The sequence below is a fragment of the Phacochoerus africanus genome, chromosome 1 (genome assembly GCF_016906955.1).
Source record: "Phacochoerus africanus isolate WHEZ1 chromosome 1, ROS_Pafr_v1, whole genome shotgun sequence".
Taxonomy (NCBI): Eukaryota; Metazoa; Chordata; class Mammalia; order Artiodactyla; family Suidae; genus Phacochoerus; species Phacochoerus africanus.
In genome coordinates this window covers 114428440-114442928 of record NC_062544.1, presented here as the reverse complement: position 1 = coordinate 114442928, position 14489 = coordinate 114428440, and the positions used below count along the sequence as shown (strand labels likewise).

At 53.7% G+C, this 14489-nt stretch overlaps 1 long non-coding RNA gene across 1 annotated transcript; it reads right to left on the bottom strand.

Moving 5' to 3' along the window:
* Nucleotides 1-467: 467 nt before the first annotated feature.
* On the bottom strand, nucleotides 468-9006 carry LOC125112228 (uncharacterized). The gene is made up of 3 exons (XR_007131040.1): nucleotides 8852-9006; nucleotides 6369-6453; nucleotides 468-621 (listed from the first exon to the last, which is right to left on the bottom strand). It is a non-coding gene; the product is annotated as an uncharacterized LOC125112228 (long non-coding RNA).
* Nucleotides 9007-14489: the final 5483 nt, after the last annotated feature.

The window sequence follows — 14489 nt, the reverse complement described above, 5'->3', positions numbered from 1 at the left end:
AGTCCTCTGGACACCTGACACGGCTGCTGCCTGCCCTGGATCAGGGCCCAGTACCCAGGGCCTGTAAGCCAGGCAGCTGTCGCGATTTCCGGCTCAGGGGGCCTCCAGGGCTAACACCTCTTAGCCACTTTCTCATTTGGACTCTCCCGGCCAAGTCTGGGCTTATCTGGGGTCGGTGTCTGGATCCTGGCGCATCTGTCATGGGAGGGGAGGGAGTCACAGCAGGGAGCAGGTGGCCTTGAGTGGCCTTGAGCCCAGAAGACCAGCACAGGCTCCCAGGATATGCCCTTGAGCCTTAGGGATGAGGGAGGAAGTGGCTGCCAACCCCTGGGAGGGGGTGTTCACCAAGGCAGGAGGAAGGTGTCCCTGTAGGCCTCTCATTATTGGTCCAGCCACCCACGAGGGCTGGGGACACTATGGCGATCAGGGCATTTTGATGGAGACACCTGGTTTATGGATCCCTGAGATAAACCAAGAAACCTCCTTTTATAATGACATAACAGGGTAGGGTTTAGAGTCTGACAAACCAGGTCTCTTCAGCTCAGGCTCTGGAGACATGACCAAGCCTCAGTTTCTTCATCCATAAAATGGTGCTTCCAGTAACTCCTTTCTCAAAGAATGCTGTGAACAATTGAGATTTCACACATGAAACTGAAACATGAACGGCTCTGCTTTAGCAGCTCAGGTCCCACCAGAGGCTCCAAATTCCTCCCCAGAACCCCCTCAGGGCCCCTCCCCATAGGGGGAGATAGGCAGCTCTCAGACCCTAGCCCCAGTGCAGCCTGGGCAGACCAAGCTGAGGTCTGAGGGGAAAGACAAGGCCTGGGTGGGGATAAGGAGCTAGGAGAGCCGGGTGGTGGTCCCCTCCTGGGTGGGACTGCTGGCCAGCCCACAGTCCCTTACCTCAGGCCTCTGAACCACAGGGATTGGACTGGCTGAGCACCTCAGTCACCCTCTGCACCCCCACCCTGGCTCCAGCCTCCTTCCAGGCCAGCTTGGCCTTTGGCCCCAGCTCCTCTGACAAGAAGAGAGGGAGGACACTGGGCCACCCTCATCTCAGACCATTTTTAGCCCCCAAGGAACTCGGCGTCCTCCCAGCAAGGGTGCGTGGGTCGTAGCTGGGTATTAATAGCTCAGTTGGAGGAGGTGACTGGGACTTTCGCAGCCAAACCCTGGAGGCCTTGCATCCTGGGCGGGCTGGGCAACCCTCTCCTCGTCCACACATCCTCCACTGGCTCTCGTGCATTCCTGTCCCCCAGGTCTTCTCTCACCTCCCTGCAGCCCTCACCCTCTTACACCTGCTGGTTCCCCTCCTGGCTGAATCTCCCTGTGCTCCCCTTGGGGAGGAGGAGACCTCCTGGGTCAGGGCCCCAGCGGTGGGTGAATGGCTGAGACTGGTCCATGACCAGGCCCCGTGGGAGATGAAAACAGAGAGGCCTGTGATAAGGCTTCCTCCTTGGCACCCTTCTCTGCCTGCTGGCCTCTCATTCCTGCTTGCCTCCTCCACCCCAACTCCCCCACCAGCTGCTGTGTGGGCTCATCCCCAAATCTCTGGTCATGCTGGGCCCAGAACAGAGAAGAGGCAGGAAAACTCAGCTGGCAGAATGGAGGCCTGGAAAATGTGCCCAGGACGATGCTGCCTGCACATGGCTCAGGTGGGACAGCAGATGCCTGAAGAGGCTGCAGGACCGCCTCTCGGGGCAGTCTGGGAAGTGAGAGGACCCTGGGCAGTGACTGGGGACCTAGGGCCTCGCCACAATTCTTCTTCTGAGACCCCCTCCAGAAAGATCAGCACACAGCTGATGTTAACCTCTGACCTCTGACCCTACCTCAGCCTGAGTCCTGACCTTGATCCCAGAGAGCCTGGCTCATCAGGTTCTGAGTCATGGCCCCTGCCCTCTGAACCCTGACTCTAAGCCAAGACTGGACCTCTGACCATTGGACAAGACTGAAGCTCAACCCTCTGATCTCTGACCTCAGCTCCAGTTTAAGTCTAAGCCCTTAAGCTCAAGTTGAATGTGGGCCACCACCCTCTGGTTCCCACTCCAGACTGAGTATTCAAGCCAGTTCCAGGCTTAGCAAGGACTGGTCCCTTCTTGCCTTTCTGAGCCTCAGTCCTGAGCTTATCCAGTCTCCTAGCTCTCTACTCAGCCTGGAAGAGGCCCTGAGTGCTCCTCACAATCACTCAGCCACCCCCACCCCAAGTTTTGAAGCAAGCTGACACAAGGAGCACATCACACTAGGCGATTTATGACTTGGACGAGCAGAGGCCTGAAACATATGCTATTTCTGGGCTGGATCTTGTTGTTTGGACCAGGGGGAAGCACAGCCCACAGCAGAGGGAAGGGAAACACAGATGGGCAGACGGGCCCTCGTGTTCCCAGACATCACATGGTGGGGCACAGGGGCCTCAGGTGACCTGGGGCTGGGGCCATGCTCTTCTGGGGAAGATAAGCAGATGTGCCCATTCTGACCTGGAGGAAACAAATCATGAAAAATGGGACACTCTCCCCAACTCCTGCACATCGTTTTCTTTCTAGCTGCAGATCCCATACTCCCAGCAGCTCAGAGTGGAAACTGGGTCCAAGTCCCATCTCTTCTCTCCACAGACTGTGAGCCCTGGGGCAGGTCGCTTAGCCCTGGCCTCCAACAACGTCAGCAGCCTCATCTGTAAAATGGGGATGTGACGCTACTTCCTCGTGGGGTTCTATGAGGACAACCAGAATCTCGGCGGCAAAGGCCCTGTGCATGCCTGGCACATGTCAAGAGCTCACTATAGAGGAGCTCCTAAGATTTTATCAAATATCAAAGCCTAGCTGTTCCATTTGGAGGGTCAGTAGCCTCCCCCTTCCATTCCCACCGCAGGATTCCTGGGGGACACAGTTTGGAAACCCTTGACCTAGATTCTGGGCTGGCAGTAGGACCAAAAGTAGCATTAGCTGACGATTACAGGAGCCGGAACAGCATGGAATTTGTCAGCGTGGAATTAGGTCACAGAATTCTTAAAACAGAGGAGCCACAGAAGCCAAAAAAACTCAACATCTGAAGGCACAGTGATCTCCTGGGCCAAGAGTGGTGCAGGCCAACCAAGAAAGGATGGATTCCTGGCCTTGGACAGCAGACTAGGGCACCATCACATGCCCGTGGGCTTTTCCTACATGTCCTGGAGCATCCAGAGAGGTGGAGGGCTTCCAGCTCCACCACCATCTCCAAAGCCCCACATTTCCTGGAGATTTCCTGCTTTCCCACTATCACTCTGCTCAGGTGACTGGAAGGCCAGCTGCTCCTGGGCCTCCCTTCCCAGCCAGATTACCTCTCTGACCCCTCCCAGGAGCCCTTGGGGGCAAATCCCAGGGGCCATCCCTGCTGCCACCAGAGGCCCTGCAGAGGCTTCGGACACACTGGTGACCTTAGGCCTAACCTTTTCTCAAGAGCAAAGTGAAGGAGCTGGCCCTGTGGGAAGAAGGTGAGCACCGCACAGTGGGGACCCACTGCACCAGGCGTTTCATGTCCATCACCTCTGATTCAGGAAACAGAGCTGGACGGGGGAGTGACATGCCCAAGGCCATGCAGCTGGGAAATGGCAGGGGGAGGATTTGGCCTAAAGCTGCTGCCCTGAGAGGAGAGGCAAGAAGTGAAGTCCCAGGAGTGGACAGGCTATCCCTCTGTGCACAGCAGCAGAGACCTACAGCCAGTACAGTCTGCTCCCTGATCTCTGGGGGCTCCCAGCCTCCACCATGACCAGCTGAGCCCCCACCCCTGGTGCCATTCCCACTCGACCTTTCCAGGTGGCTAATGAGGGCCCCGGCACCACTCAGTAATTGGCTTCATTAGGCGGCTGGGGCTGCCCAGGGGATGGGGTGGCGGATGCTGGGCCCCATGGGGACAGGCCAGACAGCCTCCCGTTAATTACCTGAAAAATCAGACAATTAGGCCTCCTGCCACCCGCCTGCCCATGTCCTGCTGGCCCCTAATTACTGACGGCTGCTAAGCAGACCGGGAGTGACCTGGATTTGGACCGAGGACCAGCCACTGCCATCTCTCCCATCCCCCACTCTGCATCTATCACAGGCTACAGACACAGAGAGCTGGGAAGAGAGTTCTCTCAGGGATCTTCCTCTGGTCCCCCTTCCCCACCCATTATGTCTCCTGCTGAGGGCAGCTCTGGAAGAGAAGAGATGGATGCCGGGAGCCCCAGTGGTACTCAGGGAAGACGGGTGGGCTGCTAGGGAAAGGGTAGACCCAGAAAGGGGGGTCCAAGAGGTGTGGGGGCTGATGAAGTGGCTGACCTCCCCCTGGGCCTGGCTCCTCAGGGGAAAAAAATGCTGAACTGTGTTCAGGAGTAGGTTGGAGCAGAGACGATGAAGCTGAGAGCTTTCCTGTGAGCCTGGCCCTGTGAGCCTGCAGGGAGACCTGGGCCTGCCCTTGGGGAGACCCCTTCACTCAGAAAGAGAGATGGACCTAGATGAAGCATGACCAGGGTACAGCTTGTGCTGTTGGGAGAGGTGTGAGGGAGGGGCTTGGCCTGGCTGAGGTGGTCCTGGAAGGCCTCCCAGAGGTGATGACCTTTAGGCTGAGCTGCATGAGGGGTGCACTACTCCTGGCAGAGCACATTTGAGGGCTTAGAGGTGTGTCCTTTTCTATTGGAAGCAGTGATAGACAAAGAGGCAGGGAACCTCCTCAGCAAGTATCTACCATGCACCAGGCCACTGGGTGAAGGCGGCTAGACTGGCCCTGCCCCAGGAGGGCTGAGCAAGGGAGCTGGGACGGAGGGGTGGGGATGCAGGCACAAGGAAGACAGATATGACCCCAGGACTCACACAACTTACAGTCTTGCAAGGCATGTTTTGTTCCTGTTCTTTTTGCTATTGTTTTGCTTTTTAGGGCCACACCCAAGGCATATAGAAGTTCCCAGGCTAGGAGTTCAATCGGAGCTACAGCTGCCAGCCTACGCCACAGCCACAGCAATGCCAGATCCGAGCCGCATCTTTGACCTATATACCACAGCTCATGACAATGCCGGGTCCTTAACCCACTGAGTGAGGCCAGGGATCAAACTCATGTCCTTGTGGATCCTAGTCGAGTTCGTTACTGCTGAGCCACGATGGGAGATCCTTGCTCCTGTTCTTATGTCATGTGGTAGGTTACCAGTGTCCATTACATGATATGTGGCTGGCTGGCTGGATGGAGGGAAGGATGGACAGACAGAGGGACGGATGGCAGACTGAGTCCCCCAGGTGAAGATGAAGAGCCTGAGACAAAGCAGACCTGTTACTTCCCATCTTCTGCACCTTCCTCTTCTATTAATGTAGCAAAAGAGCCCTGGGCCAGAAAGAGGAGGGATCTTTCCAAGCACTCTGCACTTCTCTCCATTGCATTTTATCTCCCCAGCTGGCTCTGGCTCTCCTAGACGAAGGGTACCCTGTCCCATCTACCAACCTGGCACTCCAAGCTAATTTGACCTTTGCCTGCTGATAAATGAGAGAATAACCTTGTGACATTCAGCTTGGGGAGATTGAGGGAGGACAGTGGCCCAGGGGTTGGGATTCCTTCTGGATGAATGTGATGGAGTATCAGTGAGAGGAGGCAGGGAGGGGAGCTCAGCCTCCAGAGCTCACCCACTTGGGTGGTCAAGTAATGGTGTTTATTCCTCATTTATCTCTTTAAATATAATGTAAAGGAATATCTGTGACAGTGCAGAGTAATATAATGGACACTGGTAACCTACTGTACAACACAAGAAAGGACGGAAGTGTGCCTCACGAGACTGTAAGTACCATGAGGCTTGGGGTTCACACCTGTCTAGTGCCTGCATCCCTGCCCCCCAGCACTACGAATAGCGCCTGGCACCCCATGGCAATAGTCATTCATCCATAGAATCTCCTTGTGCGTGCCATTCCTATCCGACTCCTGCCTCCCCCAGTGTCAAGAATCTCATTGTGGAGCAGCAGAAGTGAATCCAACTAGGAACCATGAGGTGTTGGGTTTGATCCCTGGCCTTGCTCAGTGGGTTAAGGATCCGACCTTGCCATGAGCTGTGGTGTAGGTCACGACGTGGCTAGGATCTAGCATGACTGTGGCTGTGGTAGGCCAGCCGCTACAGCTCCGATTCGACCCCTAGCCTGGAAACCTCCGTAACTTATGGGTGCAGTCCTTAAAAAGACCAATAAATAAATAAATAAATAAATAAAAAGAATCTCGGTTTATCACTTTTGGCTTTTTGCAAATAATTCTATCATCTACATGCAAACACCTAAAACAATACTGCTTAGTTTTACTTTCAGGGGGGCTTTAGAAAAATGGCTTTGAACTGAATGTAGTTCCCCGCAATCTGTGTTCTTCACTCATCGTTATGGTTTAGGACTCACCCATGTTGCCGTGGGAGTTGATTTCTTGATTCTCCTGTTACTGGATATATGTGTTGCTCTTAGCTTCTCCTTAGGAAGAGTGCTGCTAAAAACAACCCCAGGGTGGGGGAGATTCTGTTATCTTTATTGTTATCACTTGTCTGGTTCCCATGCCAACAGAGTTCACGCTCCTTCTTCTCCCCTACCTGCGTGCACACACAGGCACGTCCCTGGCACACTGGTGCCTCAGAACAAGGCTCCCTGTGACCTGAGCCAACCCTGGAAGGGCAGGGGTGGGTAGGTCTGGGTGGGGGCAGCTGCAGCAACTCCATAAGTCTTATATCTGGATCTATACCCATGCATCCCACCTTGAGGCAACCTCATAAGTGCATGTGATTCTATGTTTAGAACAGGATGAAAAAGAAAAACAGACTCTGTAGTCAGACAGTCCTGGGTTCAAAGGTCCAGTTCATCACGCACAAGCTCAATGGCTTCTTCCTTCTGAGCCTCCATGTTTCCTCATGTGTAAAGTGGGAGTAACCTTAAGACTGCCCTCACAAAACATTATAGAGAGCCTGTGAGTGCTCAGCAGCAGGCAGGGGTAGCTGACATTGTCGCCACTGCTGTTTTCCCTACTCCTGTTTCAGCTTCTTTTACTTTTAATTTAAGGGCCTTTCAAGGGCATCTAACCACAACCCCTAAGGATGAGGAAGCTGAGGCACAGAGAAGGAAGGGCTCCCACCCAGGGCCCTGTTGTTCCCAGCCCATTCCCTGCTGCAGAGCTGATTGTTCCCCCACCAATCAGTGTGTGCAAGGGGCAGCTTTGTCGTCCCCTCTCACCAGGGTACCCTGGACCTCCCCTTGAGCCTCTTGTGTTCCCTCTCCCACTCTGTCCTGGCTCTGGGGTATGAAGGTGGGGATGGCAGAGAGTGCAGCACCAGGAGGCCACCAGGGCCAGCAGCTTACTTGCCTGGGTCCCACAGTTATCTCCCTTGTCCCATGGACACCCAGAGCCCCCACCCTCCCTTCCTTTGTGCAGAGAAATGGAGATCCTGCCTGGCTTAAGTCCTCCTAGGCCCTGACACAGCCTCCATCCTGCTCTCAGGGGTAATCACCACATGGTCTCTCAGCCCTGTAAAAAGGGGGTGACAGGGACCCTTATCCTGCCTCTCCAGATAGAGCAGGTGGGGTTGGGAGAGGAGCCATTGGTGTGCCCAGGAGTCAAATGCTTAATTTTGCCATTGCACCCAGTTTTCTGATGAGGAGCTGGGGCCCCTGTGTCACACTGCAGGGAAGGAGAGCCGGGACAAGGAGCCCAGATCTGCGCCCCCTGCTGTCACTGCTTGCACTTAACACCACTGAGCTGTGCGTGGGGGTCTCCTTCAAACACAAACACAGACTTCCTGCTGGAAGGAGCCCATGATTACCACCCAGCCAGGCTGGTCTCTGCCACCGTGAAAGGCCAGGGATCAGGACGAGCCGTCACCCCCAGCTCTGCTCCAGAAGCACTGACCTCTGGGAGAAGGCCTGGAGAGAAATGGGTGAGAAAGGGCCGGTTCCCTTTAACATCCCACACCCCCTCCCACCTTGCCAACACCCGCTTTCCTCCATCTCCTCCCAGGGAACCCCCTGTGGCTGCCGCTGCAACATTCCCTACAGGCCCCGCCCCCGCAGCCCCCAGGCCCCGCCTCCGCGCCAGTAATTCGAGCTATTTTTAGCCAAGCCGCATCCTCCAAGAGATTCAAGTCAAGGGGAAGCCACCCCCGCGCCTCCAGGAGCTGCTTGCAGAAAAAAGATCGATTAAAACCAGTGCTTCCAGGGCTCTTGCCAGAAAGGCAGCCAGCGCTGAGACAGGCGGAGCCAGGACGCTGGGCCTCTCACTCCCGGTGTCAGGGACGGGATGTTAGGAGTGGCCAGGGTCCCCCACATGCCCCTCACTGCCCCCACTTAGCAGCTGTTCTGAGCGCGCCTTCTCAGGGCACAGTCCCCGTCATCGCTGCCGGCAGTGAGGAGGCCTTCCCTGGAGCCATCTGCACTCTCCCATCCCCCACTCTGGGCACCGGGCCTTACCGGTGGACAGCTCTGGTGTTTCCAGAGGAGATACGGTGGCAGGGACGGAGGGACCCAGGTTTCACGTGCCTGGCCTTCTGGCTGGTTCAGTCCTTGTCCAGGGGGCTATCAGATGGGACAGAGACTGTGGGCCAGGTCCAGTAAGCACTTGGCATGGAAGGGTCCCTGGAGCCACACCACAACCTCTAGCGTAGTAGGTGGTACCCTCATCTCCATCTCACAGGCCAGGTCACAGAGCCACAGGAGGACAGTCTGCTCAAGGTCACACAGCTGCTGAGTGTTAAGGCAGCATCTGGGTCACACCCTACAGCCTTCACCAGTGGACAATGACTGCCTGAGAATGTGACGACCAACTACTGAACAAGTGTTGGGGGGGACACAGGAAAGAAAGGCTGACAATGTTGTACTGGGGGGGTTGCCGTATTAGGACCCACCTGCTGTGGGTGCCACAGCACTCTCTCCCAGAGGCTTGCTCCTCAGGTGGCCCTCTTTTTCCCAAGGTGTCATCAGTGTGAGTCTCAGGCAGCATCCAAGTCCAGAAGAACTTCCAGGAGTGGCCTGGAAGGAGTGGGTGGAGAAAGACCTGGGTGATCCTGGCCTAGTCACTTTACCTTCCTGAGCCTCAATTTCCTCATCTGCAACATGGGATTAACAAAAGAAGCCACTCTACAACGGTAGTGAGGACCAGTGACAGCTGACTCAGAGCTCCTAGCTCTGGGCTCTAGCAGGATGCTCCCTCCCCCCACACACACCCCCACCCCCTGCCCTGGATTTAGGACCGCCCTCACTGCTGGGAGGTGAGGATGCTCACTGTGAACCAGGCATCTGAGGCTTTGGGGCACAGTGACAGCTTGGGGAGGCCCTGATCAGCCTCCAGAACCTGAGAGCCATAGGGAGCAAATGCCAGCTTGTGCCCATTCGGCCCACTGTATCCTCCCACCTCTGCCTGACTTCCCATGGCCTGCCTTCAATCCCCAGCAGCATCCCTCCTCTCCCAGGAAGGCTTCATAGTTCCTCCTCCAAACTCCAGAGGCTCCTGCCTAGATGGACACCTCTCTGTTCTGCCTCTTGGGATGCTGTACCTGCAGCTTCCTCCTGCCCCAGGCCCTCAGGCTCTGCACATAGTAGATGCTCAGTAGCCCTCACCCAGCAGACAGAAGGGATCCAAGCTTAGGGCCTCATAGGGCCCATCCTCCAATGTCCAGTGTGTGCCAATGTCCAATGTCTGTTTGTTCCATCACAGAGACTCTCCCCCAGCCTATGTGGCTGATCCCATTTTATATGGGACAAGGGTGGCAGGAGGGCAAAGGGCAGCCCTTGAGGAGTTGAGTGATTTGCCCAGGGACCCATGTGGAAAGTGTGACACTTGGGCCAAAGCCTGTTGTCTAGGGCCACAAGCCCATCATGCTCACTCAGTAAGACCTTTAGGTCCCTAGCTCTCCTAACTGTGCCCTTCTTCAGATCCCCAGCTCCTCTCTGCTCTTTCTGGTGTCCCTTGTTCTATGAGGGCAAGGGCAGGCCCAGAGCCTTACCCAAACCCCACCTGCATGGGGTGCAGCTCTGCTGTGCCTCATTGCCCAGTTGTTAGGATGCCCCCAACTCCCTGGTTCTGACCACTCTGGCTCCCTGCCCGACTTTGCCACATACTCTTTGTGTGTCCTTGACAAGTCCCTTTTCCTCTCCAGACCTCAGTTTCCCCACCCACAGGCTTGGAGAGGGGAACCAGGTGATCTTCAAGACCCCTGCCCCAGTGCTGTTTTTCTCAGTTCTGCCAGGGGCTCTTGGGTCGCTGCCTGTGTCTTCTGGGAGAGGGTAGGGACTCAGAGTTGGGAGCTTGAAATCTTAGGGAGGCGACAGTCCCCTTGTTCATTCAGAAGAATTCTTACAAAGGTGACTTCACCTTGCTTTCTCCTTGCTTCAAGAATCCTGAGGCGAGGGTAGTCCTGGGATCCAGCCCCTGGGGCCATAATCGGGCCAAGAAAGGAGACCTCGCCTACCCCAGCATCTCTTTAGCCCAGGCTAGGAAGGCAGATAGGTGAGAGGGGAACCCAGGCAAGATGGGGCTAAAGGAGAAAGGGGAGCTGAAGGCGCCACAGCTGCCACGGCAATGACATTGCTGGCTCTACTGGAGGCTGCTTAAGGGGAGGAAAGGGGTCCCTCCCATTCCTCTGCTTCATTCTTCCTTTTCAGATGCTCTTTTTTTTCACCTCAGAGACAGAGGTGAGAGTTGGAGGAGCCCTTTAGAGGTGTAGTCCTGCCCTGTCTAGCCCCCTCACACACCCACCTACACCATTCCTCCCTTCCTGGTGGGTCAGTCATCGGTGCTGCCCAGCGTCTCCTCCTTCACACCCCGCCAGTCCTTGCTGCCTGAGGCCCAGGCCCGCAGACCCCAGCTCCACCCCCAGCTGGCAGAAGTCTGCCCTCCTCCCAGGGACACTGCCACCACCACCACACCCATTTCTAGGAGGGGCCAGTGGGTCTGAATGGAGGCAGGGCCAGCACAGAGGATGCCCCCACTCTGGGCATCTGTTAGCCATAGAAGCCAGGAGCTTCTCCCAGGTCACAGGACTCCTTCCATGACCTCCTTGGGCACACACCATCACATGCTCCTCTGGTCCTGGGGGGGCATCTGGACCACAGTAGCTCTTCATTTGGCTGTGGGACTTTGAGCAGGTCATGCCCAAGGACTTCCTCTCCCCAACTGCAAAACAGGGTGATGAGAACCCCAGCACCTCCCAAAGCTGCTGTGCAGTCTCAGGATGCCCAGCAAGGCCCAGGAGGCTTCCTGCCTGCTCAGCACTCCCTCTACTGCCTGTCCCTCCACTGTCCCAAGTGAGGAGACCGAGGCTCAGGAGGCGAAGTCACTCTACTGGGTGAGCAGCAGTTAGAACTTCAATCGAAGCCTGTCTAATGTCAAAACCCGTTCCTTTAACCTCAACAGACATAGTCTCCAGTAACTCTGACGCGAACCAGCAGGGGCTGTGCCCAGGGACACCTGCAGGTTCCACTTTCTCTGCCCTGATCCTCCTCCAGGGGAAGACACCCTACAGCACCATTACAAGGAGCCTGAAGCCAGGGGAGACTCAGCCCACCCAGAGAACCTGCCAAGGATGGGCAGACAGGGGCTTGGTCCATAGGTAGGGGGAGGGGTGAAGTGGGGGCCAGAAGCAGGGCTGTGAGAGGTCTGGGAGTCTCAAAAGGCTTCTTCCCAAAGGAGAGGAGCTCCAGCCAGACTGCAGCAGCACCACCCCATCCATAGTCCCATGCTGCCCCCATGTGGATGATGGGCTCATATTCCTGGTGGGGACACTGCATCACTTCTGGACCAGAAGCCCCCAGAGGGAAAAATCAGTGGCCTGGGCCTGTGAAAGCGTCCCCAAGGGTGAGAGCAATGCACTGCACCTCCAAGCCTCTGTAGGACCTGTCTCCCTTCCCGAGAGATCCTGGGCCCCAACCTGGCATTGCACACTGGCTATCGCCTTTCTTTCTCCCAGGAGTTTCTAATTCTAGACTCTCAGAGAGAACTTTGGAGTTGTATTTTCCAGCTCTCCATCCCATATTTCAACTTCTACCTCCAGTAATTCCTCACATCTGAGAGCTTGCTACCTCTGGGTGCAGTCCATAGTTTGGAGGATATTTTGATTGCACAAATGACCCTCATCCGTGGAGCTGGTTTTTGCCTCCCTCAGTCATAGCTCTATCTTCTGGGGCCACAAGACCCAGATGGCTTCTCACTTGCAGATTTCTAAGCAGAGCCAAAACTAAACCTCCTGCTCAGGTGCCTCTTCTTTGTCCCTCTCCCTCCCCATCTTCTCTCCCACAGATAAAATAACCTATTATTGTGTTTTGTTTTGTTTTTGTTTTTGCTTTATGGGCTGCACATGTGGCATATGGAAGTTCCCAGGCTAGGGGTCAAATCAGAGCTATAGCTGCCGGCCTACACCACAGCCACAGCAATGAAGGATCCGAGCTTCATCTGCAACCTACACCACAGCTCACAGCAACGCCAGATCCTTAACCCAGTGAGGCCAGGGCTCAAACCTGCAACCTCATGGATACTAGCTGGGTTTGTTACTGCTAAGCCAAGTCAGGAATTCTTCACAGCCCCTTTTATCTGGGCACACTGGTAGTCCCTGTCCCTCTGAAATTTCAGGACAGAGGGGACCCAGCACCCCTGAGACTGTCACTTCCCTCCATCCTGGACCTTCCTTGGAGCCTGTCCTCATTTTCAGCATTCACTTGACACTAACCTTCTTTCTCTAAGCCATGTCTGCCTCCCCAGAGGTCTTGTGGGGAGAAAAGAATGACTGGGATGAACAATGAATTTGCACCTAATGTATACTCAGCACAGTGTAATTATCCAGTTTAACTGATAAAGGAAATTGAAGATGATTCAAAGAAATGGAAAACTAAACCATGCTCTTAGGAAGAATTAATGTGGTTAAAATGGCCATACCACCCAAAGCAACCTGCAGATTTAATGTGATCCCTATCAAATTAGCCATGACATTTTTCACAGAACCAGAAAAAATAATCCTAAAATTTATATGAAACCATAAAAGAATTGCCAAAGCAATTCTGAAGAAAAAGAATAATGCATGAGCATAACCCTCCCAGGTTTCAGATAATACCACAAAACTACAGTAATCAACACAGCATGGTGTTGGCACAAAAACAGACATATGAATCAATGGAACAGAATAGGAAGCCCAGAAATAAACCCACACACCTGTGGTCAATTAATCTTCAACAAAGGAGGTAAGAATATACAATGGAGAAAACAGTCTCTTCAGCAAGTGGTCTGGGAAAGCTGGACAGTCTCATGTAAATCAATGAAGTTAGAACACTCCTTCACAGCATACACAAAAACAAACTCAAAATGGCTTAAAGACTTAAATATAAGACAAGATACCATAAAATCCCTAGGAGAGATCATAGGCAGAACATTTTTTGACATAAATCGTAGCAATGTTTTCTTAGGTCAGTTTCCCAAGACAATAGAAATAAAATTAAAAATAAACAAATGGGACCTAATCAAACTTATGAGCTTTTGCACAGCAAAGAAAACCTCAGAGAAAGTAAAAGACAAGCTATGGGTTGGGAGAAAATGTGTGCAAATGATGCAACTGACAAGGGCACGGTTTCCAAAATACACAAACAGCTCATACAACTCAGTAACAACACCAAAAACAAAACAACCCAATCAAAAAATGGACAGAAAGGGAGTTCCTTTTGTGGCTCAGAGGGTTATGAACCATACTAGTATCCATGAGGATGCGGGTTTGATCCCTGGCCTTGCTCTGTGGGTTAAAGGATCCAGTGTTGCCAAAAGCTGTGGTATAGATTGCAGATGCAGCTGAGATCTGGTGTTGCTGTGGCTGTGGCTGAGGCCAATAGCTGCAGCTCTGAATTAACCCCTGGCCTGGGAACTTCCAAATGCCACAGGTGTGGCCCTAAAAAGAAAAGAAAAATTATCAAAAAGTTCTCACTGAAGCTCAGCGGGTTAAGAATCTGACCAGTATCCATGAGGATGAGAGTTTGATCCCTGGCCCCACTCAGTGAGTTAAGGATCCAGCATTGCTGTAAGCTGTGGTGTAGGTCGCAGACGTGGCTCGGATCCAGTGTTGCTGTGGCTGCGGTGTAGGCCGGAAGCTGCAGCTCCAACTCAACCCCTAGCCTGGGAACTTCCATATGCTGTGGGTGGGGCCCCAAAAACAAAAACAAAAAATCCAGTTTAAGCCCATTAGAAAATTACTATTTTTATCTTCAGATTATACTTAGCACTGAGGCTTAGAGAGCAGAGGTCTGGACCAAGCAGAAGAGCTGACTTTTATCTCTGTGACAACACCTGATCCTTAACCCACTGCACCACAAGGGAATTCCCTTTATTTTTTTAATGTTAGAAACTTCTTTGACATCTGGTGGTATTTACTGACCTCTTCTCAGAATAAGAATTTTAAATGAATAAAATAAAATAGAATTACAAAGAATTTTTTTCCTTTTTATGGCCACATCTGCAGCATATATAAGTTCCTTGGCCAGGGATTTAACACACGCCTCCATAGCAACCCA